Here is a 26,308-nt window from a genome sequence, read left to right as displayed (position 1 = left end):
AAGTTTTAACAAAGTCCAACTTATCTTTCTTCAGGGTATGCCATGATAGAGCTCAAGTTTAACAACCACTACAACATTCTAAAGGCAGTAAATAAATAGGGTAGTAACTAGGTTGATCAAATTCCTAAGAAATAATGGACACTTGCATGTGATAGTGGACAACAATGGGGACACATTACTACAAATTTTTTTGAATCCATAAATTCCATGCTGAAAAAATCAAGAAATCTACCGGTTTCTGCATTAATCAACTCTACATACAAAAAGTGTAATGAATATTTTGTCAAGAGGAGGAAGCAAGTGGAAGCAATGTTGGCATCTAGTAGAGTTTACACAAAAACTATATCACAATTCATTGAAAAAGAACAAGAAAAGGCAAACTCTCACTACATTCAACAGTTTAACAAATGCAATACATAATTTTTGGTGGAGGAAATGGCAAATGCACGAGAATGTTGAAGGGAAACTAGAAAATTCACTATGAGATTGGATCAAAAATTATGCGATTATGGAAATTTTCAGAAACTACACATGTTATGTTCACATAGAATTACTTCATTTAAGCACATAGTAATTGATTACACAAGACACATACATCTAATGTACACGTTGGACTATATATGTCTCCAACGCATACAAATGATCATTTGGCCAAATGCATCACCCAAATTATTGGCCAATCTATCACAAACAACAAATGTGCCACAATCTAGACATGTGAGGAAGTTTGAAAGGTTGTCCAAAATTAAGTTGTATACCCACTAAGATGAACTTAAGAGAAAGGGAACAACTCAAATGTTGTTCCCTTTATCAAATCGCAAGACATTTGAAAAATAAATGTCCTCATCGTCTAGGAAGCTCTAATCCACTCTAATAATGTTCATATTCATTGTTGCATTTACACATTGTTTTATTATCAAAAGTAATAAAGTAATTAAATTATAAAAAAAAATATTAATATTTTGTTATAATGTATGGTTTATTATGTTGACAAATTATATCATCATTAATTAATTCCTTCATCATAAGTATACAAGTTAACATTAGTTAAAATATTGAAATAAATTATGACAATAAATATATATAATAACAAATGTCATCAAAATGCCAAAATATATATTTAAAAAATATAAATTTGAATTTTTGTTAATTCAAAATATCAATTAGTTCCTTCACCAAATTTATGCGACTCAAAACTAATTATATAAAATAAAACATACTTTTAAAAGAATTATTTATCTTTAATTTATTCATAATGTCTTCTTGTATAAATTATACTAATATTTTAAAAAAAAAATATATACTATAAGCTACATAATTAATATAAACTAAAAATATAGATTTTGTGTTATGTAAACTAAAATTAAAAGTCATTTGATTTAAAATTGAAACACAAAAGAAATTAAATATTTTTTAAAATTAAAAAATACTTTATATTTTATCATTTAAATACTAAAATAAATAAATATTTAAAAATAAGATATCTTTTTTATTTTAAATCACAAAAATTATAATATAATTAAAATTTGAAATTTTTGAAAAATATCAGTTTAGAATTTAATTTTTAAAAAATATAATTTCAAACTAAATAAAATTAATATTCCATTATGAATTTGGGTTTTGTAATCCCAAATTCACAAAGGCAAAATAAAGAAGACCACTTTGGTACATAATTTTTGAAGGAGACCATGTATGTATATTAAAGTTTGTAAAGGGTCAATTACGTAAAAAAAATAATTTGTTTGAGAGTATAAAGAGAATCATACATTGTGAAGTCTTTCATAGTCATGATGAAAATTGTGCACATTCAAAGACTATTTTCACTATAGAGAAGTTGAAGCTAATTTTATTTCTAATTATGAGGATGCAGTATTTTAGACAAGTTACTAATATTTTATCTAACATCTCTCAGATTTAATGTCTCAGCTCCACTTTATGATACTTAACACGATGACACTTCATATGGTGACACTTTACATAACTCCTCATTGGTTCCGTCTGCGTAGGTAAGGAGATACACTGCCTCAAAACGAGCTTGACATATGTCATGAACGCTATGCATACCACCATACCTCACAAGACATCCCTCTTGTAGGTATCAAGCCAAACCATCTCCCACCAGCCAAGATTCAATGCTTTGTTGTATATTCTCTCCCTTTTAGGGTTGAACCTACCAATTTCAACACTCTCTCTATCAGACAAAGACTGTATCGTTATTATTCCCCATATGAGATCACTCTTCATATATTTTTACCTAGGAATATAATCTTTTTGTGCAAAAGAAAGTTCAAGTTGTTACCTCAATTGGGCTCCTCTATTTTACTTTCTTTTTCATTACCAACAACTTCACCTTTCCCTCCACTTACTAGTAAAGAGGGCTGCCAAAAATTGATTATTGGCCTCTACTGAGCCTTGCATTACACTCTAAGGAGGCAAGCATGCACTGAAAGAAAATTCAACAAGCTACTATCTCGCCTCAATATCGATCTAAGCTCTAACAAGGAGAATGCATTAGGCTAGCTTTTGCTAGTTCCAAAAGGGCTAGTTCCAAAACGGGGAGAGTGATTAAAGTTTTTGTCTATTTTTTTAAATTTTATTTTATACTCTATTAATTTTTAATTTTTTTAATGATTTGATTAAATCCCTTAAAATTTTGAACAATTTTATAGTTTTAGTGTAGATTTACAATTATTTACTTTGAACAAATTTTTATATTGAATATATTATGCATCTTTGCTTCAATGTCATGATTCATGCATGGTTGGCAGATCATGCATGTTTTAGGGGAGTCCCATATGCATTGCATATAGCACCTAATATATGCTTTGATGCCTAAGGTAGAAAAATTTGCTCCGATATCCTTTGATATGCATGATAAAAAAGAGATAAAATAAACATGCGATGTCATATATAAAATTCTTCCATATGCTCTGATTTAGATATAAAAGGCCAAAATTAGAACTAGATTTGTATGCATGGTTAGTCTAACATGCTCTAAAAATTAAAATTGATCATAATTCTAGTTATCCTATTATGATCGCCTAGTTTGTCTCAAATGTTACATCAAATGATGATATAACTAAGAGTATGCCAAAAAAATACATGTCTTTAAAAAGTGTACTCAAAAATCAATTCACTTGAATGATCTTATAGTGTCTCAAATGTGTGCCTTACACCACTCTGATAAAATCGTTACCAAATTGCTTGTGCACTTTTAAGAAAAAGATGTCTTAGAAAAATATTGAAAAAGTCTTTTAAGGTTAAAAGGTCAAAACACTTTTTTTAAGAAGAAAATACCTTTTAAAAGATGAAAGTATTTCAAGAAGATAAAAATATTTTCGACTTACCAAGTAAAAATATTTTCTAAGACAAAAAAAATGTACATTTCAAAAATACAAAAACATATTTGCCACCACCAAAAGAGAGGAGATTGTAAAGTCAAAAGATGATCTAGGACACTTCAAGTTTTATAGTTTTAATGCTAACAAATAAAATATTTTTATAAGAGAAAATATCTTTAAAAATGTTTATTAGACAAAGTGTAAGACACAGATCATCTATAAGATAATGTAAATTAGACAAAGCATATAGTCTATCTCATGTTCGTCAAATATTCATTATTCATTGAGACTGACAACAAAATTTATTTCAAATATTTTATTCCTTAATAAATCAAACTAGAAGTTTACAAATCTGTTAAAGAGAACAAGATCATGTTTTTTGTCAAAACCAAGGACAAAGATCCCTAAAATCACAGAGAAAAGTAGATAAAGTCACTATTGTTGCTATATTGAGCTGACATTACTACTGCAAACTCCCTTCAGTATGGAAAGTTGATAAGTAGCCTCCTTGATCAGATAAAAGGTATCATTTGATGAAATGCATTCAATGTTTGCATTAAATGAATCAAATGGTTACCTACTATCACAAGAAAAGACAATGAAGACAGACAAAGTAAACTTGTGAGTTGGATTCAAAGTATTGCAACAATCATGTTATCCAAGTTACTATATAAGAAAATTCAAAGCTCAATAAAGAAATGGCGCACAATATACAAAAAAGACTTGCTCAAAAAGACATACAAAGAAACACTCTCTCTGTAAATCATACTTATTTTTCTTGTAAAAGCTTATTACTTTATACTAGTTGTATAACGTCTACGTGAGATGAACATAATATTTTTGTAACCTTTATAACCATTGTTATAAGGTTGAGTCTAAAGAGGCTTGTTTGTAAAATAATACTTGATTATTAAGCCTGGAGATGCTTGGTTGAAAAGAATACTTGATTGTGAAGCCTGAAGAACGTAACACCCCTCAAAGTTGACGTCTCAATGCCTTCACTATACGACAGTTCACGATGACGCTTCACATAACTCCTCGTTGGTTAGAATCCTTCACCAGTCAAAACCCTCCATAGGTAGCCTCTTTCTAAAATATCCTTCTACTTTTAGGGTCAACGATTGACCCACAAACCAACAAAAGACTTTTCAGCGTGTTTTGTCCTCACTTGCACTTTCTAGAAAAATTTCTAGAAGGTCACCCATCCTTAAATTGCTCCAAGTCAAGAACACATAATTGTGGAGTTCTTAAGTAATGAGCTACCAAAAAGTTGATACATCTTTTTGGTATAGGTAGTACAAATTAATTTCTTTAAGTTATCCTCAATTGCACAATCTCATACTTAAACAATCTCTGGATGCCTCTCATTTCGATGCATTTAGGCTATTACAAAGAGACTTTTTGTTAAAAGAATATTTTGGTAGTTGCTTAAAAAAGGTAAGTTAAAGAATACTTAGAGCTGAGTTAGAAGTTGATTATTGAAAGAATACTTGTATCTTTGTTTAAAGATAGTGAAACTTAATCTAGTTGGATTGAGAATTTGACATAGTCTCGATGGTTGAGACAAATCAGTATAAAAATACTCAGCATTTCATCTAATTGTTCTTCATATTTCATTTGACTAGCATTACTACTTCATTATAAAAGGTGTGTGAGTTTTTGATACATATTATTCAACCTCCATTCTAATAATATATATTTATAATAATAGTATATTTTTCTAGTAATTTTTCATTATATATTTTAATATTAATTTTCTTTTATTTTGATTTTATATATTATTTACTTTATCTTGTTATAATTATATTTTTCTTATTGTAACTTTGATAAAAAATATTGTGAAAGTGATATTATTCTTAATACTTCTATTTTATATCTATTAATATTTTTAAAATTATTAATATTTCATAATAAATGAAAATTTTCATTATATATTTTTATTATATTTTCTTTAATGTTGTTTGACTTAGAGGGAGAAGATGAGAATGTGAATATCATTGATTCAGTAAAAATGATTTCATTACTGAAGGATTACAGAATAATGTATTTATAGGAAGAGTTAGAGGCAAAACTAACTCTAACCTATCTTACAGGTAAACTAACTAACAAATAATAACAACAATGAGACTCTTTTATCCTTTTCCCTTAACATCCCCCCTCAAACTCATGGTGTCCAATGTGGTAACCATGAGTTTTTTTCGAAAATGATGAAATTGTTGTTTAGCTAGAGGTTTTGTAAATGTATCTGCAACTTGATATTCCATAAGAAGATGAATAACTCTTACTTCATTCTGTTTGACTTTATCTCTCACAAAGTGCAAGTCCAGCTAAAAGTGTTTAGTTTTTGAGTGCAACACAGGATTGGCAGTAATGAGTACTACACTTAAATTGTCACAATAAGTTCTAGGTAGAGACTTTGGAAACACTAATTCACTTAACAATGGTTGTATCCATATAATATTTGCTGTAACATCAGCTATGTTGCGGTATTCAGCTTCTATTGTACTTCTTGAGACTGACTTTTGTTTCCTTGATGACCAAGAAATAAGATTGGAGCCTAGATACACATAGTAACCACTTGTTGATTTTCTATCATCTTTATCATTCCCCCAATCCGAGTCACAAAAGACAATCAGTTTAGTTGCTTATTCTTTTGAATGAGAAGACCATGATGGATGGTTCCCTGTAGATACCTCAAAATTCTTTTTACTGCCTTCCAATGATGTTCTTATGGGCAGTGCATATATTGGCATACCTTATTGACTACAAAAGAAATATCAAGTCGAGTAATGGTGAGGTATTGAAGTGCTCCAACTATAGATTGTAGTAGGATGGATCTGGCACTGATGTTGTCTCATTTTCTGTCAACTTCAAATTAGCAAGCATAGGGGTAGGTTGTGGCATTGAATCGTTCATGCTGGCCTCATAAATAATTTCTCTAAGATATTTTTTTTAATTCAAAAGGAGATTACCTTCCTTTGTGTTAGTTACTTCAACACCTAGGAAGTAGTGTAGTGAACCAAGATCCTTTAGGGAAAACTTGTCATGAAGGAATGAAATTACAAACCTTATTTCTTCTTTTGAGCTTCTAGTAATAATGATATCATCTACATAGATAAGTATCATAAGTGTTGTGGTTTTGGAAAACCTCACAAACAGTGAGGTATCACTCTTAGTTGAATGAAAACCCATCTTAATAAGTGTGTTGTTGAGCTTATAATACCAGGACCTAGGTGCCTGTTTTAGACCATATATTGCCTTGTTAAGCTTGCAAACCTTATCCTTGTGTTGAGTGTTAAATCTAGGTGGTTGAGACATATGAACTGATCCTTGAAGGTCTACATAAAGAAAGGCATTATTAATATCTACCTGATGTATAGGCCATTGATTGGTGACAGCTAGGGACAAAACTACTTTAACTGTTGTTGGCTTTACTACTTGGTTGAATGTCTCTAATAAATCCAAACTTGGTTTTTTATTGTAGTCTTTAGCCACCAGTCTGGCTTTGTGTCTTTGAAAGCTTCTGTCTGAGTTGTGTTTGGATTTAAAAATCCACTTGCATCCTATAGGTTTGTATCTGATAGGAAAATCTACCAGAGACCAAGTTTGGTTGCATAAGAGTTTGATACTCATTCTTCATAGCCTTTAGCCATTCAGGTCTTGCCAAAGCTTCCTTCACTGTGTTTGGCTTAATTGTATGATCATAGGGTGACTTCATGAGTGTTATCGCATAGGTTTTAGGCTTAAAAATTTCTGCCTTAGACCTAATGATCATGGGATGAGCATTTTGTGGACCACTTGATGTGACACCTGGTTCAATTTTTGGAATAGTTGCTACAGTAGTAGGATTAGTATCATTCATAGATAAAGCATCAGTAGCATCTAAACTAGTAATAAATGCATGATTAGAATTAGGAAGATGATCATTTTGAGATGATGATGTCAAAACAGTAAGATGACTTGATTCGGCATTACTATGAACAAAATTGGTTGAGCTAATTGAAGGAATAAAGGGATTTAGGTTGTGTTTGACAGGGAAAAACTGTTTCAAAAAATTTAACATTTCTAGAAATATACCTCTTTCCACTTGGAGAGAGGCAAATGTAGCACTTGTGATTAAGACTGTATCCTAGAAAGAGATACAACTAAGATTTGAAATCAAATTTATGGGGATTATAAGGCCTTAGCAAGGGATAACAAGCACAACCAAATATTTTGAGAAACTTGTAATCTGGTGTTTTGTGAAACAACATTTCATGAGGGCTAACATTATCAAGGTTTGGTGTAGGCAACATATTAATAAGAGATGTAGCAGTAAGAAAGGCTTCTCCCGAAAAGCTTAAAGGAAGTGAAGCTTGAGCTAAAAGAGTGAGACCCGTCTCATTAATATGCCTATGTTTGCGTTCGGGGCTTCCATTTTGTTGGTGTGTATGTGGGCAAGATAGTTTATGAATAATTTCATTTTGTGTTAAGTAAGGAGAAAATTTAAGGAAATCTTTTGCATTATCAGATTGAAGGGCTTTGAGCTTAGTGCCAAGTTGTTTTTCAGCAAGGGATTTAAATTGTAAAAATGCAGATAAAGCTTGAGACTTTTATTGTAAAAGATAGACCCAACTGTATTTAGAAAATGCATCAAGAAATACAATATAGTATCTACTTCCATGGGTGGAAGCAATAGGAGAAGGTCCCCAAATGTTAGTGAACACAAGCTTTAAAGGCTTAGAATATACAATTGTAGATTGTATAAAAGGTAATTGATGTACTTTCCCTAAACAAGAGTTAAGATTGGTACTTGTATTACAAGAGATTTGACATTTATCTAAAATGGTTTTGACAATTTTGGAGGAGGGATGGCCAAGTCTTGCATGCTACAACTGAAGATTGCTAAAGGATTGAGTAGGAGTAAAATTTGTGATAGCTTGATAAGAAAAATAGGAATGAATGGTCTTTAAGTTTGGAAAAACATATAGGCCTTGCTGAAGCCTACCTTGCAAAATGATCTGGTTGGTATCCTGAGTTTTGACATTGCAAAAGTCAGGGAAAAATTCAAAATATACATGATTGTCCCTAGCAAATTTGAATACACTCAATAGGTTTTTAGTGATAGAAGGTACATGAAGTAACTGATTTAACATAAAACATCTAGAAGTGTTTGGCATATACAGTTTGGAATAACCAATATTTTGAATTTTCAAACCTGCACCATTACCAATTTTGACATTGTTTGAGCCTTGATATGAGGGTTTAGCTGACATATTAGCTTCATCATTGGTCATATGATGTGAGGCCCCACTACCAAGATACCACAAAGGATCTTGAACAGTTGATGGAATGGCAATGTCTCCTTTATCATAATAGACCGATGCACTAGAATGAAACTATGAGTTATTAGCTTGTGGAGGTTGATGAAAGTCTTGATTAAACCTCTGCCAGCAATCAATAGCCATATGCCCAAATTTTCCACATATTTGACAATGTAGTTTAGGATTATTCCAATTATTTTGATTAGATTGAAATCAATTATTTCTGTCAAAGCCTCTTCCTGATGTATTTCTTCCTCTTCTATAGTTATTGAAGCCACCTCTATTATTGTTTTTTCCTCTATGACCATAGTTAGCACCACGGGCATATTGTTGTTCTCCTCTTCCTCTTCCATTATTTCCCATCTGAGAATTTACTATTCCAGTATTTGCTTGAACAAAATTATGTTCTGTCTTTCGGTGTTTGTCAAACCTTTCTTCTTATGCTAATAGCAATGCATCAATATCATCAACTGAGTAAGGATCCAAACGGGATGTAATAGATGTAATAAAAGAATCAAATTCTTTCGGAAGTCCATCAAGAATGGCCTCAATATGATCCTCCTCAGAAATTGGTGAACCAATAGTTGCAATGAATCTACGGTCTTTTTAACTAAAAGAAGATATTCTATTACTGTGCTATTTTTCTTTGACATACGTAATTGCATCTTTAGTTTCTTGATCTTTGCTTGTGTCTGTGATGCAAAATAAGTTTCCAAACGCTTCTATATCTAATGATTACTCACTAGCCCAACCATTTTAGTCAAGATTGGAGTTGTCATCGATGCCAATAGCCATGCCACTAATGGTTGATCTTGTTGGTCATACTACAAATATTCATCGTGATCTTGTTTTTTGCTTCATCTTCTTTGGTCTTGAACTTTTCCGGAACTAGAGTTTTCAAGAAGATACTTCCCAAGATTGAATCCACAAATTGTAGCCTGAACTTGATGTTGCCATATGAGAAAATTTTCATCGTCAAGTTTTGTAGATATGGGTCTATTAAAGGTTTGTGGATTGAACGAAAAAGCCATAGCGGAAGACAATTGTTAACTACTAGAGGCTCTTGATACCATGTTTGACTTAGAGGGAGAAGATGAGAATGTGAATATCATTGATTCAATGAAAATTATTTCATTACTGAAAGATTACAGAACAATGTATTTATAGGAAGAGTTAGAGGCAAAACTAACTCTAACCTATCTTACAAGTAAATTAATTAACATATAATAACAACAATAAGACTCTTTTATCCTTTTCCCTTAACAAATACTGAATAAAAATATTTTAATACTTTATGATTAGAATAATTAAATACTCTTTCATAATATATATTAATTATAAATATCAAAATAAAATAATATATATTAAAATATTATTATTTATAAAGAATAACAATAACGACAATACTGATAATAGTGTTTAGGGTGTAGGGTTTAGGGTTTATAAATTCACTCCAAATGTATCCCGTTGAACAAACACCCCTGCGTACCTAATCTTTGGTGGTTTCAAAGGTCGATGCAAATAGTTTTTTTTTTTTTACATAATTTGGTATATTTGCTTTTATTTACATAAACAAATCATAATAAACTAACTTCATATTTTTCTGTTTATAAATATGAGTTAATCACTTATACACTGCTAGTGTAAAGTTTTTTTATACTGGCAACCAATTATATCTCTTAATTGTGTCATGTCACTATAAACACATAAACTTATTTACTTTTAACAGTGACATGGCACAATTAAGAGATATAATTGATTGTAAGTGTAAAAAAAATTTTACACTAACAATGTATATGTGATTAACTCTATAAATATTAACTAAACCCAAATTCAATTTTAAAATTTATTGTTTACAAATTATTAGCAACTTAATTTTATTGATTTTTTTATTAAAATATCACGAATCTACTTTGACCAAGTTGAATTTTTTTTCCCCTAACTTATAAAAGCATGCTTAGGTTCAAGAATGCAAGTCTATGTTGCCGGTCCGGCCCAATTTATTTACACTTTTGGTTAAATAGTCAATACTTTGATTTGAAGGTTAAAAAGGCAAAACAAAAACGACGAGAACTAAACATTTACGAGACACGTAATATGTGTAGTAGATAGTAACGTTATATCCAAAAACATTATGATATAAACTATTTTTTATTATTAATAAATAATAATTTGTTTTAAAATATTAAATGTTAATTTAGAAGAAAATATGATAAATGAAAATTAAAATAAGTATGAAGTTAAAAAAACTTCGTAGAAACTTTTTTATTATATATTAAATAAAAGCTCCCAAAATCATTTTTGTTAAAAAGAAATTCTTAAAAACGGTTTTTTACAAAGTAATCATCTTCAATTGTATACGTAGACAGAATACTTCCATACTTTATATATATATATATGGTGATGTCTCTGATAGTCCAGAGAGACAAGTGGTCCATGGGTGGTGCATCTAAAATCACCATAGATATAATATTAAAAAGAATGAATGGTTGAGATTGTGATTTAGTGAGAAAATATATTGTACACCTTCCCACACTGGATAAAATTTCTGAATTTTTTATTGAAATATTTTTTTTTTAAATTACCTAAAAAAAACACGTATTACGAGGATGCAGCAGCTGTCACTTTCAGAACGGACCGTTCTGAAACCAGAACGGCCCGTTCTAGATGAAAAAATAGCACAGGAATAATGCAACAGAACGGGCCGTTCTAGAAGAAAAAAAAACACGTGATAAACTACACCAGAACGGGCCGTTCTGATTTCAGAACGGCCCGTTCCAGATTTAAAAATAACATATGATTACTTAAACCAGAACGGGCCGTTCTGAATTCGGAACGACCCGTTCTGGCTACATATTTGTTTTTTTTTTTTTCATTCTACTAAATCACATTTAAAATTTAAGTATAGTTTTTCAATTGAGTGAGATATGAAGCCCCTTCCTCAATGACATCAAACATCTTATGAATAAAGGCCAAAACTAGGTCTAATAAACTTAAAACCCAAAAAGTCTTATACTAAGGCCCATAATACAAGACCAAACAATATAAACTCTTATATTACCAAATATATGAGAAAGGTGGTCATCTATGTAAAGTCCAAGTAAAGAGAACCTTATGTCCATCAAACCCATTAGGCTCACTAAGCTCAAAAGCAATCAAAAGTCTAAAGGCCCATGAAGCCCAAAGCTAGGCCCAACAAGCTTAAAACCTAAAAAGTCTTATACTTAGGTCCATAATACAAGACCAAACAATATAAACTCCTATACTAAAGACCAAGTAAAGAGAACCTTAGGCCCACCAAACTCATTGGGCTCACTAAGCTCAGAAGCAGTCAAAAGCTCAAAGGCCCATGAAGCCCAAAACTAGGTCCAATAAGCTTAAAACCCAAAAAGTCATATACTATACAAGACCAAACAATATAAACTCCTATACTACCAAATATATGAGAAATGTGGTCATCTATGTAAAATCCAAGTAAAGAGAACTTTAGGCCCATCAAACCCATTGGGCTCACTAAGCTCAAAAGCAATTAAAAGTCCAAAGGCCCATGAAGCCCAAAACTAGGCCCAATAAGCTTAAAACCCAAAAAGTCTTATACTAAGGCCCATAATACAAGACCAAACAATATAAACTCCTATACTACCAAATATATGAGAAAGGTGGTCATCTATGTAAAGCCCAAGTAAAGAGAACCTTAGGCCCACCAAACCCATTGGGCTCACTAAGCTCAAAAGCAATCAAAAGTCCAAAGGCCCATGAAGCCCAAAACTAGGCCCAATAAGCTTAAAATCCAAAAAGTCTTATACTAAGGCCCATAATACAAGACCAAACAATATAAACTCCTATACTACCAAATATATGAGAAAGGTGGTCATCTATGTAAAGCCCAAGTAAAGAGAACCTTAGGCCCACCAAACCCATTGGGCTCACTAAGCTCAAAAGCAATCAAAAGTCCAAAGGCCCATGAAGCCCAAAACTAGGCCCAATAAGCATAAAACCCAAAAAGTCTTATACTAAGGCCCATAATACAAGACCAAACAATATAAACTCCTATACTGCCAAATATATGAGAAAGGTGGTCATCTATGTAAAGCCCAAGTAAAGAGAACCTTTGGCCCACCAAACCCATTGGGCTCACTAACCTAGTTTTGTACTTCATGGACCTTTGGACTTTTGTTTTGGTCTTGTATTATGGGCCTTAGTATAAGATTTTTTGGGTTTTATGCTTATTGGGCCTAGTTTTGGGCTTCATGGGCCTTTGGACTTTTGATTGCTTTTGAGCTTAGTGAGCCCAATGGGTTTGGTGGGCCTAAAGTTCTCTTTACTTGGGCTTTACATAGATGACCACCTTTCTCATATATTTGGCAGTATAGGAGTTTATATTGTTTGGTCTTGTATTATGGGCCTTAGTATAAGACTTTTTGGGTTTTATGCTTATTGGGCCTAGTTTTGGGCTTCATGGGCCTTTGGACTTTTGATTGCTTTTGAGCTTAGTGAGCCCAATGGGTTTGGTGGGCCTAAGGTTCTCTTTACTTGGGCTTTACATAGATGACCACCTTTCTCATATATTTGGTAGTATAGGAGTTTATATTGTTTGGTCTTGTATTATGGGCCTTAGTATAAGACTTTTTGGATTTTAAGCTTATTGGGCCTAGTTTTGGGCTTCATGGGCCTTTGGACTTTTGATTGCTTTTGAGCTTAATGAGCCCAATGGGTTTGATGGGCCTAAGGTTCTCTTTACTTGGGCTTTACATAGATGACCACCTTTCTCATATATTTGGTAGTATAGGAGTTTATAATGTTTGGTCTTGTATTATGAGCCTTAGTATTAGACTTTTTGGATTTTAAGCTTATTGGGCCTAGTTTTGGGCTTTATGGGCCTTTGGGCTTTTGTTTACTTTTGAGCTTAGTGAGCCCAATGAGTTTGGTGGGCCTAAGGTTCTCTTTACTTGGGCTTTACATGGATGACCACCTTTCTCATATATTTGGTAGTATAGGAGTTTATAATGTTTGGTCTTGTATTATGAGCCTTAGTATTAGACTTTTTGGGTTTTAAGCTTATTGGGCCTAGTTTTGGGCTTCATGGGCCTTTGAGCTTTTGACTGCTTCTGAGCTTAGTGAGCCCAATGAGTTTGGTGGGCCTAAGGTTCTCTTTACTTGGTCTTTACATGGATGACCACCTTTCTCATATATTTGGTAGTATTGGAGTTTATAATGTTTTGTCTTGTATTATGGGCCTTAGTATAAGACTTTTTGGGTTTTAAGCTTATTGGACCTAGTTTTGGGCTTTGTGGGCCTTTGGACTTTTGTTTACTTCTGAGCTTAGTAAGCCCAATGGGTTTGGTGGGCCTAAGGTTCTCTTTACTTGGACTTTACATTGATGACCACCTTTCTCATATATTTGGTAGTATAGGAGTTTATAATGTTTGGTCTTGTATTATGAGCCTTAGTGGATGACCACTTTTCTTATATATTTGGTAGTACAAGAGTTTATATTGTTTTGTCTTGTATTATGGACCTTAGTATAAGATTTTGTGGGTTTAGGGTTTAGGGTGTAGATGTAATTTAGTAGAATGGAAAAAAATATATTATTTTGCTTTAAAAAATTCGTGTGACAAATTTGTAGTTAGAACGGGTCGTTCCATTTTCAGAACGGCCCGTTCTGATTTAATTATTGATGTGTCATTTTTGAATTCGGAACGGGCCGTTCTGATATTGGAACGGGCCGTTCCGTTCCATTCGTCATGTGTTTTTTTGTCATCTGGAACGGCCCGTTTTGGTCCAATATTTATGTGTTATTTGTTCATTTGGAACGGGCCGTTCTGATTTCAGAACGGCCCGTTCCGAGTGTCAGTAGCAGCTGCGTCTGTTGCCACGTGTTTTTTTTTTTTGGTAATTTAAAAAAAAAAATAGTAAAAAAATCAAAAATTTAGATCCAGTGTGGTAAGGTGTATTATGGTGTACTAGTTTAGATACATCTAAAGGTGAAAATTGATGATGCACCCATGGACCACTTGTGAAAGTGGTCCGTCAGAGAATTCACCTATATATATATATATATATATATTACTCTCATATTTTGTTTTTCACTTACTAAAATATAAATTAATTATTTTAACAAAAATAATAAATTTATTATAATGATGAAATAATACATTTGAAATTATATATTTAATTAATAATATGTATAATTTAATTCTTAATTGCTTTTTAATATTTAATATTTATTAATTTTTATATATTATTTCAATGTAAATATAACTAATAACTTTCTTAAAATGTTTCTACTAAAATTTAAATTCAATAAAATTTGACAAAGATGAAATTAATGAATTTAATTTTTTCATTCATATCTTTCATAAATTTATTTATAATTATCTTATTTTATAAGTGCTTATTAAAGTATTTGAATAAACTTATAAAATATCTTATGAGAAACCTACAAGAATCATAAGATATTTTAATATCCTATTTCAAGTGTATGTGATATGTTGAAGTTGATGTATAATTAGTAGTTTAATAGTTCTATACTATGTTATTTTTAAAATTTTAAGCCTATCCTTAAATTTTTCTCGTGGTTAAACTGCAATAATCATAATTGTTAAAAGAGTAAGACAGAAATAGGATAGAGGTTGAGCTCGTCGATCTTGGGAGCCATGCGAAAGAATGGCAAATTATTTCAGAACTACTTTGATGTAGTTGTTTTGTAGTTGTTGTTTGATACACAACTAAGATTATGGTTTCAGGTTAGATTTATAAATGAAAAATATAATTCTATTTAACTAGAATTATCATGCAAATTATTCTTTAATATACATGTAGCAATATATATATATATATATATATATATATGGATTTATGTTATAATACCATCAAAAAAATATTTATGACTTCAGTTTAGCGATAAATCCTAAAGATTTATCGAATCGTTACACACTTCATTCAGGCCTGAGCATCAGTCGGCCACAATCGGTTTCGGACCAAAATTCTTAAAATCATTTGAAAATTAAGAAAAATCATGGACCATCTCCAACCGACGAAGAACTCGGGTTTTGGCAGGTTCAATCCGTACGGGTTACGGGTTTATCGGATCGGTTCATCGGTTTGAGAAGCTTCATCCAACGTCTCGTGTCGCCCTCCATCATCACCCTTCACCGGTCTCCATCACTACTTCGTTGGGGGGAAATCGCCAGCTTCAGATCTCCGCATCACCACCTTTGTCAACCAAAGCAGTGAACAAGGAGCTTCTTGGCGGCAGTGGCCATGGCAAGGAAAGATTGAAGAGAAAAGGATGTTTACGAAGTGAATAAGAAGAAGAAAGAAGACGAAGAAGATAAAAGGTAAAGACGAAGAAGATAAACGGTGAAGATGTAACGCCTATTCGTATTAATATTAATCTCAATAATATTCGTATATATATATATATATATATATATATATATATATAATATTTATAGATAGAAAACACATGTATAGTAATAATATTATAGATAATAACATACTAAAAATATTTACCACTACGTGCGTAGTTACTTACTTTTACATATATATTACATATTATTAAAAATATTTACAATACGTGCCTATTTACATACCATAGTTTCTTTTTCTACTTCTATTATAATATTTACATGGGTGGTTGAAACAAATTTACAATTGGATTCACATGGTTAGCGGGCGGTAAAAAGAAAGTGACTATTATTGGGCCGTCGATCACTGTAGGGACTTCTTGGTTTGGAGAGAAGGTAAAAGTCGACACCGCCACTCCATTAAATGTGACTGCGTTTGCTACCGCATCTACACTCCATGTAGTTCCAGAAAATACTACAGATATCACTCAGGGAAAAGGTCCTGGAATGTTGGGCGCATCCATCTATATATATATATATATATATATATATATTTGTCTTTTTTTATATTAATGCAAATTTTAAACAAGAAATATAAGGAGTGAGAACAATTTTCAAAGAAATATTTATAATCACTTAACATGCGTAGCAATAGTCAATACTAGAAAATATACATATAAAAATTTGAATTACACTTGCAGTGACTAGTTAGGATAAATGAGCATTATAATATCAACCAGCAAAAATATTTTTAATCTTAACTCCTTACTCATTTAAATCCTCAAGGTCAAATCTCCAGCTACAAATAATTCAAATTTTATCTTCTATGGCCATAGAATAATATTTATCTTTAAATACTTGAAGAAATAACAACAAAATGAGTCAAAAATATTTTAACAAAATTATATTATAGTTAATCATAAAAACAATCACGCTAAATAAATTTGAGTATTTATCATTATTTAAGCTTTTGATAAATAATATTTACGTAAATGAAATATATTAAAGAGCATCAATCAAGTAAATGACAATGATAATCATTATGAAATAATTAAACAATATAAAATATGAACATCTTAATAATTATTATGGATAAAAATAATCATAGGTTAAGCAAATAAATGAGGCTAGGGACACCTCACTAGATAAATACACATAGAAAATAACATAGTAGTAGATAAAATTTTAAAGAGATAAAGTTCCCAGGACTGTACATATATACTGCTCGTGTATATATTTTGAAAAAAACTTGTTTCATTATTAAATTAGGTATATATAAAGACCCAACATGAGTTGAACCTGTGACCTACACCTTATAGTCTCTAAGCATAACTACACAAACCATTGAACCATTCCATTTTATTTGTCTATTACCTTATAATAACTTGTTTTGTTATCTAATTATAATAAGATATTATAAATATTTATAATATAATTGGATATTATACACACACACACACACACACACACACACACACACACACACACACACATATATATATATATATATATATATATATATATATATATATATATATATATATTTAGTTTACTAAATATAAATAAAAATAACCTACTAGTATTTTCCTATTCATTTTAAATATATTAACTAAATTTAATAGTCTTAAATTTTTTTAATAATAATAATAATAATAAAATTGTTAATAAATATTATATAATTCTATTTTATTTTACTGAAAATTTTGTAAAAAAAAATTAATATATTGTAATTATATAAAATATTTTACTTGTTCTCTATTAGATACATATATATATATATATATATATATATATATATATATATAATAACTAAAAATTTAGATTACTATTTTAAGAACAGTAAAAATTTGAGAATATTACAGAAGACGAAGAAGATAAATGGTCGAATTTGGGTAAATTGTAAGATAATTATGTCTCATGTGGGAAATATGTGATATATAAAGGGACTAATAAATAAAGAATTAAATAATTAAATAATTAAAGACTAAATCATAAATGGGTTTAATGGAGCATTTATGAGAATAATTGTTATTTGATGGAAATAACAATCTTTAGGGGTTATAAATATCCACTTATGTGAGACAAGGTCCACATCCTTGACAGAAAGTATTCTCTCAAACCCTAGCCATCACGAAAGATAGAGAAAGTAGAAAGAAAAGTCAAAGGGAGTGAAATTTTGGTTCTCTTCTCAAGAAGATCAAAACACTCTAAGGATCAAAGGAGTTTTCTACTATGGAGAAAGGTACACACTTTCTTATTATTATGTGAGTATTATGAATTTCAAAGATCCTTTAATTTTCTATAATTGATGTATTAGAAAATCATAGAACTTACATGTGGTATCAGAGCAAGGATTTGAAATTGAATGATTCTCCGTGAATGATATGTGTTGTAAAATTGTATAATTCTCCATGAATGTTATATATATACATATATAACGATTTTGCAATGATCCAGAAGACATTGTCAAATTAAGAAATTTCAAGCAATTTTTTTTCTCACCCGAAGTGAGATAATTGTACAACAATGAAAAATAAAAGAATATTTTTCTCACCAGAAGTGAGATAATTGTGCAACAATGAAAATAAAAAGATATTTTCTCACCCGAAGTGAGATAATTGTACAATAATGAAAATAAAAGAATATTTTCTTCACTTGAAGTGGGAAAATATTATGAAAAGTGAAAAGAAAAAGGATTGATAAATAAACGAATATTATATAAATGTTATGTTTGATCCTTTGAGTACCACCGGAAGTGCAATAATTCTATCGAGGTCATTGTTGCAATATTATGTTTAATTTTTCGCTGCATGTTGTTTGTTTGGATCATGAATGTAATTCTTAATTTTTAAATTATGATCAATATATTAAACTCCACATTATCGAAATCCTAGTAGTAATCACGTAAGAATTATTTTCTTGAAAGTTTCCTTCTTTTTTTTTCTGAAATACCTAAATTTGTATTTCTAATTGGAAAGAATTTATTTTTTTTTAAATCAAATTTTGGAATTAAGTGTACGATGAATTTGTTAGTCACCAAAGTGACCAAATTTTATATTTATTTAATTCCACATTAATGATGATTTAATTCAATTACCCATAGAATAACGGATGCTAAATAAAATAATTTGTTTGTTTATGGGTATATTAAAATTTATTATTATAAGACATTTATGTATCGCCCAAAGGTTGATTAGTTGTTCTCATAATTAATGAATATAATTGTGTGTGAATTATGTGTGCTATTAGATTATTTATATATCCAAAGGTATTAGATAATTCTAATTGGTGCATGTTTAGTTGCAAAATAATGATTAAATTTATTAGCATCATTATGTTTGTACGTTGTATATTGATGTATCACCCAAAGGAGAGCATCAATATACTATTAATTGATATTTGAATATATTATATGTGTAGCATGTATTTTATGTCTCAAAACACTCGTGTAAAAATTTTTATTATGCAGTATCTATTCCCAATTTACTACATTCTCTTGTAGCGTCTATTCCAATTTTTAATGGGCTTAATTTCTCTGACTGGAATGAGAAAGTCCAATTTCACCTCGATGTATTGGATCTAGACCTTGTTATATTGGAAGAGAAGCCTGCTACTATTACTGACTCTAGTAGTAATGAAGAGAAAGTCTATTATAAAGCTTGGGAAAAGTCTAACAGACTCTGCCTAATGTTCATGAGAATGACTGTTGCTGACAATATTAAGACAGCTCTACCCAAAACTGAAAGTGCTAAAGAATTTATGGGTTTTGTGGGAGAGCGCTCTCAAACAACTGATAAGTCTTTTGCTAGGACACTAATGAGTACACTGACCACCATAAAGTTTGATGGTTCACGTACTATGCATGAGCAGGTCATTGAGATGACAAATATTGCAGCAAGACTTAAGTCCTTGGGAATGGCTGTGAATGATAACTTTCTTGTATACTTTATTCTTAACTCATTACCAACTGAGTATGAGCCGTTTCAAATGAGCTATAATACCATGAAAGACAAATGGAATGTGCATGAATTGCATAGTATGTTGGTTCAGAAGGAAACGAGACTTAAGAATCAAGGAAGTCACTCAATTCATTATGTAAGCCACCAAGGGAATCAAGGAGCTGGGAAGAAGTTTGTTAAGAAACATGATAAGGGAAAAAAAAGCCATTAAAGATTAATGAGGCATCTGTGCCAATCCAGAAAAAAGCATCAAAGGGTAATAATTGCCATTTCTGTGGGAAATCTGGACACTTTTAGAAGGATTGCCCAAAACGTAAGGCTTGGTTCGAAAAGAAAGGTAAGTTTAATGCTTATGTATGTTTTGAGTCAAATTTAACTGAAGTTCCCCATAATACATGGTGGATTGATTCTGGATGTATGACTCATGTTTCTAATACGATGCAGGGATTCACTACAATCCAAACCATAAGCCCAAATGAGAAGTTTGTCTTCATGGGGAATAGAGTGAAAGTTCTAGTGGAAGCAGTCAAGACTTATTGTTTAAACTTAACACTGGACATCATTTAGATTTATTGGAAACTCTTTATGTACCTAGTTTATCTATAAATTTAGTTTCATTATCTAAACTTGATGCTATTGGATACTCTTTTACTTTTGGTAATGGATGTTTCAGTTTATTTAAGCATAATCATCTCATTGGTACTGGTATTCTTCGTGATGGTTTATATAAATTGAATTTAGATGGTTTGTATGATGAAACCCTCTTAACTCTGCATCATAACATTGGTACTAAACGTAGTTTAGTAAATGAACGTTATGCTTTCTTGTGGCATAGACGTTTAGGTCACATTTCTAGAGAAAGAATGGAAAGATTAATAAAAAATGAAATTCTTCCAAATCTAGATTTTACGGATCTAAATATTTGTGTGGATTGTATTAAAGGAAAACAAACAAAACATACAAAGAAAGGAGCTACAAGAAGCACTCAGCTTCTTGAAATTGTGCATACCGACATATGTGGTCCTTTTGATGTCAATTCTTTCGGAAAGGAAAAATACTTCATTACATTTATAGATGACTATTCACGTTATGGTTATGTCTATCTATTGCATGAGAAATCTCAAGCAGTCGATGCCTTAGAAATTTACTTGAATGAAGTTGAAAGGAAATTAGACAAAAAAGTGAAAGTTGTAAGATCTGATAGAGGTGGTGAATATTATGGAAGATATAATGAAACTGGGCAACACCCAGGTCCATTTGCTAAACTTCTTCAGAAATGTGGCATTTGTGCTCAATATACAATGTCAGGTACACCACAACAAAATGGTGTATCAGAAAGACGTAATAGAACATTAATGGATATGGTTAGGAGTATGTTAAGTAATTCAACTTTACCCATATATTTGTGGATGTATGCTTTGAAAACTGCCATGTATTTGTTAAACAGGGTTCCTAGTAAGGTAGTTTCAAAGACACCTTTTGAATTGTGGACTGGTAGGACACCTAGTTTAAGGCACCTACATGTTTGGGGTTGTTAGACAGAAATAAGGATTTATAATCCACAAGAAAAGAAATTGGATGCAAGAACAATCAATGGATATTTCATTGGTTATCCAGAAAAATCAAAGGGATATATGTTTTATTGTCCTAATCATAATATGAGAATTGTTGAAATTGGAAATGCAAGGTTCATTAAAAATGGTGAAGTTAGTGGGAGTACAATTCCACAGAAAGTGGAAGTCAAAGAAGTTAGAATGCAAGTTCCTTTGACTTATGCCTCTGGCAATAAAGTAAGTGTTCCTCTAACTATTGTGTCAAACAATAATGAAGAAGAGTAACACAATAATTATCCCATGATTCATAATGAACCTATTGTAGAAAAACCACAAGAAATAGCATTAAGAAGGTCACAAAGAGAAAAAAGATCAGCTATTTCAAATGACTATATAGTATATCTACATGAGTTAGAAACTGACTCAAGTATTAATGAGAATGATCCAGTTTCGTTTTCACAAGCTGTAAGTTGTGATAATTCTGAAAAGTGGTTAAATGCCATGAAAGATGAATTAAAATCCATGGAACAAAATGATGTTTGGGACCTTGTAGAATTGCTAGAAGGTTGCAAGAGAGTTGGTTGTAAGTGGATCTTTAAGACTAAACGTGACTTTGATGGCAACCTTGAAAGGTACAAGGCTAGACTTGTTGCTAAGGGTTTTACTAAAAAAAAGGCATTGATTACAAATATGATTTTTCACCCGTCTCACGAAAGGATTCCTTTAGAATTATCATGGCATTAGTATCCCATTATGACTAGGAGCTACATCAAATGGATGTGAAAATCGCCTTTCTAAATGGAAATTTGGAGGAGAATATTTATTTGGACCAACCAATGGGGTTCTCAGTTGAAGGAAAGGAACACATGCTGTGCAAATTAAAGAAATCAATATATGGACTTAAGCAAGCTTCTCGCCAATGGTATTTAAAGTTTAATGATACCATTGTTTCCTTTGGATTTAAAGAAAACATTGTTGATCGATGCATATATTTGAAGGTCAGTGGGAGTAAAGTTATATTTTTAATTCTGTATGTTAATGACATCTTGCTTGCAACTAATGATCTTGGTCTTCTTCATGAGACTAAGAAGTTTCTCTCTACTAACTTTAAAATGAAAGATATGGGCGAGGCAAGCTATGTGATAGGAATAGAAATATTCTGAGATAGATCACAAGGACTGTTAGGCTTGTCTCAGAAAGCATATATCAATAAAGTGCTAGAGAGATTCAGGATGGAAAAGTGCTCAGCATCGCCCGTTCCAATTCAGAAAGGAGATAAGTTTAGTCTCACTCAATGTCCTAAAAATGACTTGGAACGAAAACAAATGGAAGTAATTTCGTATGCATCATTTGTTGGGAGTATCATCTATACTCAGATCTGTACTCGACCAGATATAAGCTTTGCAGCTAGAATGTTAGGAAGATATCAAAGTAATCCGGGAATGAAACATTGGAAAGCTGCAAAGAAAGTTCTGAGATACTTACAGGGAACAACGTGTCACATGCTTACATATAGGAGGTCTAATCACCTTGAGGTGATTGGATATTCAGACTCTGATTTTGCTGGATGTGTGGATTCAAGAAAATCCTTTCTTGGCTATGTATTTATTTTAGCTAGAGGAGCAATATCATGGAAAAGTGCAAAACAAACAGTTGTTGCTTCATCGACTATGGAAGCTGAATTTGTAGCATGTTTTGAGGCTACAATTCAGGCTAAATTGGTTGCGGAACTTTATTTCAGGGCTTGGAATTGTCGACAGTATTGCTAAGCTGCTGAAAATGTATTTTGATAATTCTGCAGTAGTATTTTTTTCTAAGAACGACAAGTACTCTAAGGGTGCTAAGCATATGGAATTAAAGTACTTTGCCGTGAAGGAGGAAGTTCAGAAACAAAGAGTGTCAATAGAACATATTAGCACAAATCTTATGATAGCTGATCCTTTAACTAAGGGATTACCGCCCAAAACATTTATTGAGCATGTTAAAAATATGGGCATTATTGTTACTAATGATTGTTGAGTATCATGTTTATTTTATATTAAGTGATTGACATTTTGAGTTCATCAATGATATGTTTCTGAGTACCTGTTTTCTATGGTTTTATGCATATTTCTGTTAGAGTAATGTAAACAGGTGTTATCTTGAATAAAGATATAAAGTTGGACCAAGTATGTGCTCCTTATTAATGATCATATTAAGAAGAAGACTTGTTTGTAGTACATGGAAGGGACTATGTCGATTAAACTGATGTACAACTGTCATGACTCAAATTAGTTCATATTTTTAAATATGAAATTATGATGAACCCAATGTATAAAATGATTTAACCTTTTTAATGCGCATTATGTTAATTTAATTAATTTATTTATTTGTCCGTTGTGAGAAATGTCACATGAGTCAAGTAGGAGAATGTAAGATAATTATGTCTCTTGTGGGAAATATGTGATATATAAAGGACTAATAAATAAATAATTAAATAATTAAAGACTAAACCAGAAATGGGTTTAATGGAGCATTTATGAGAATAATTGTTATTTGCTAGAAATAACAATCTTTAGGGGTTATAAATATCCACTTATGTGAGACAAGGTCTACACTCCTGACAGAAAGTATTCTCTTAAATCCTAGTCATCACGAAAGATAGAGAGAGTAGAAAGAAAAGTCAAAGGGAGTGAAATCTTGGTTCTCTTCTCAAGAAGATCAAAGTACTCTAAGGATCAAAGGAATTTTCTACTATGGAGAAAGGTACACACTTTCTTATTATTATGTGAGTATCATGAATTTCAAAGATCTTTTAATTTTCTATAATTGGTGTATTGGAAAATCATAGAACTTACATAAATCGGATGAGAAAATTCCAACACCAAATCCGACCGTTCAAACCCGTTTGGACCCAAAAGTTGCATTCGAAAAAATCTGAAATACCTGAAAATCAATCCGCTTCACCTAATCTGACCATCGGTCTGGTCAGTTTCGGATCGGCCAAAAATTTTTGCCTAGGCCTAACTTCATTTATCACTCATTTTCATTAAGTCTACTTTTTAAAAGTACAATAGTACCTCAAATTACGATTTTATACTTAAAACAGAGACCAAACTTTAATTAAAAATAAATAAATATCAAATTATTTATACTAACAAATATATCGATCTTTGATAATATTTGTTTTATTTTAAGTGTGATGTAGTATTTTTACTCTATGTTTATTTTCTCCAAAAGCTTATTATGTGCGCCGGCATCATGTTCTACTCGTCGTTATTGAAGATTAAGCTTGCTTGTACAAAATAAAATTTGGGGAGTCACTACTCTTGTTCCACGTCAATCTTCTGTTAAGTAATATGTCTTCATCCATGGATATTGTAATAATCTATTTACCTAAGCACATCCTAGACAAAACTTTCATGTAATATAATATTTTGAGGAACAATATGATAACAACACGTGGGGTTGGATATAGATGTATAATATAACCTTGGTCGTTAATGGGGTGACATTTGTTATTTTGACATGGTAATGTTATATTTGATGACGTTCGCATATCAGAAGAAAAAAATATATATACATATATACGTTAGGCCAACTACTAGAAAAAGAATACGAATTAATTATTCAGACTAAAAAATTTCAAATCCTTTAAATTTAGTGTAAATTTAGTTTTTATCTGGTATAGAATTAACTTTTGAGTATACATTACATAAAATTATTAAATATGTCACTTACATCACTTAAATCTTTTTTTAACTACATTGAGGTGTACAAGACCTTAATTAATATATACATTTTCAGTAACATTTTTATCCATTTTCAGTAACAATATGATATCCCTGTCAAAAAAAGTAACGATATAATATTTTTATTTATATAAGAGTTGAATGTAGTTTATAAGGAGAAAATTTACGTATTGTTACATAGCAAAATTTAAAAGGCAGTATTTAATTCACGTGTGTAACTTAAAACAAATGTGTGTTCTGTTAGATCATATATGTATTTTGCTTTGAATTCATCTGTTTTCACTCTACAAACTTGGATGGGGAAGAAGATGCTTTCTTGTGTCCCTTCCACCTTGTTCATTCTTCCATGCTACCTAGACATATAAATCAGATACATCAATAATAATTAAGCAGATTAGGGTGACCCCAATGCTAGGTTATCATTTTGATTTACATAAAAGAAAAGGTTAATTCGTCCAAAATAACATGTCGAAATGTATTCCGAATTATATTTAAATTATAAAATATTAAATAAAATAATTATTTTATGATATAATTATTAAAAAAAATGTTAAACTTTTACCAATTGAACGATGTTTTTTTTATTCTTTCGAAGGATATTGCAGTTTTCTTAGATAAATTAATATTGAAAAAAAAAAGTGATTACTCAACATATTGATATTATTTGTAATTATATGAACCTAATATGGTTTGGATTTCCCGTATATAAGGTTCAAGTAGGCATGGCAATCTAACTCGCCTCCGTGGATACTCGTTCAATCCTATCTTGATTTGGACGGGGAAAACTCGTGTTTATCGGGTTCGGGTTCGGGTTTTTCCCGATTGATAAAAAAAAAAAAAAAATCGGGGGTGGGGGCGGGAACAGGAATGTTAATACCCGCCCCGCCCCGCCCCGCTCCCGTACCCGCTCCCACTCCGCTTAATAATATAATTAAAAAATTATTTTTATATATAATAAATCAAAATTAGAAATATTTATATATAAAAATTTGTATTATTTTTTTTTCTTTTATTTTTTAAAAATTTGTTCATATTTATTATAAAAAAAAAGTGGGAGCAGGGGCGAGGCGGG

General features: G+C 31.1%; 1 pseudogene; it reads left to right on the top strand.

Annotated features, from left to right (window-relative positions):
• The first annotated feature begins 22,830 nt into the window (after positions 1 to 22,830).
• Positions 22,831 to 23,524, top strand: LOC145953843 (secreted RxLR effector protein 161 pseudogene; annotated as a pseudogene).
• Positions 23,525 to 26,308: the final 2,784 nt, after the last annotated feature.

The sequence above is a fragment of the Cajanus cajan genome, chromosome 1, assembly GCF_000230855.2.
Source record: "Cajanus cajan strain Asha chromosome 1, NIPB_CcT2T_4, whole genome shotgun sequence".
In the NCBI taxonomy this organism is placed as follows: Eukaryota; Viridiplantae; Streptophyta; class Magnoliopsida; order Fabales; family Fabaceae; genus Cajanus; species Cajanus cajan.
This window is presented reverse-complemented; position numbering and strand designations above follow the sequence as displayed.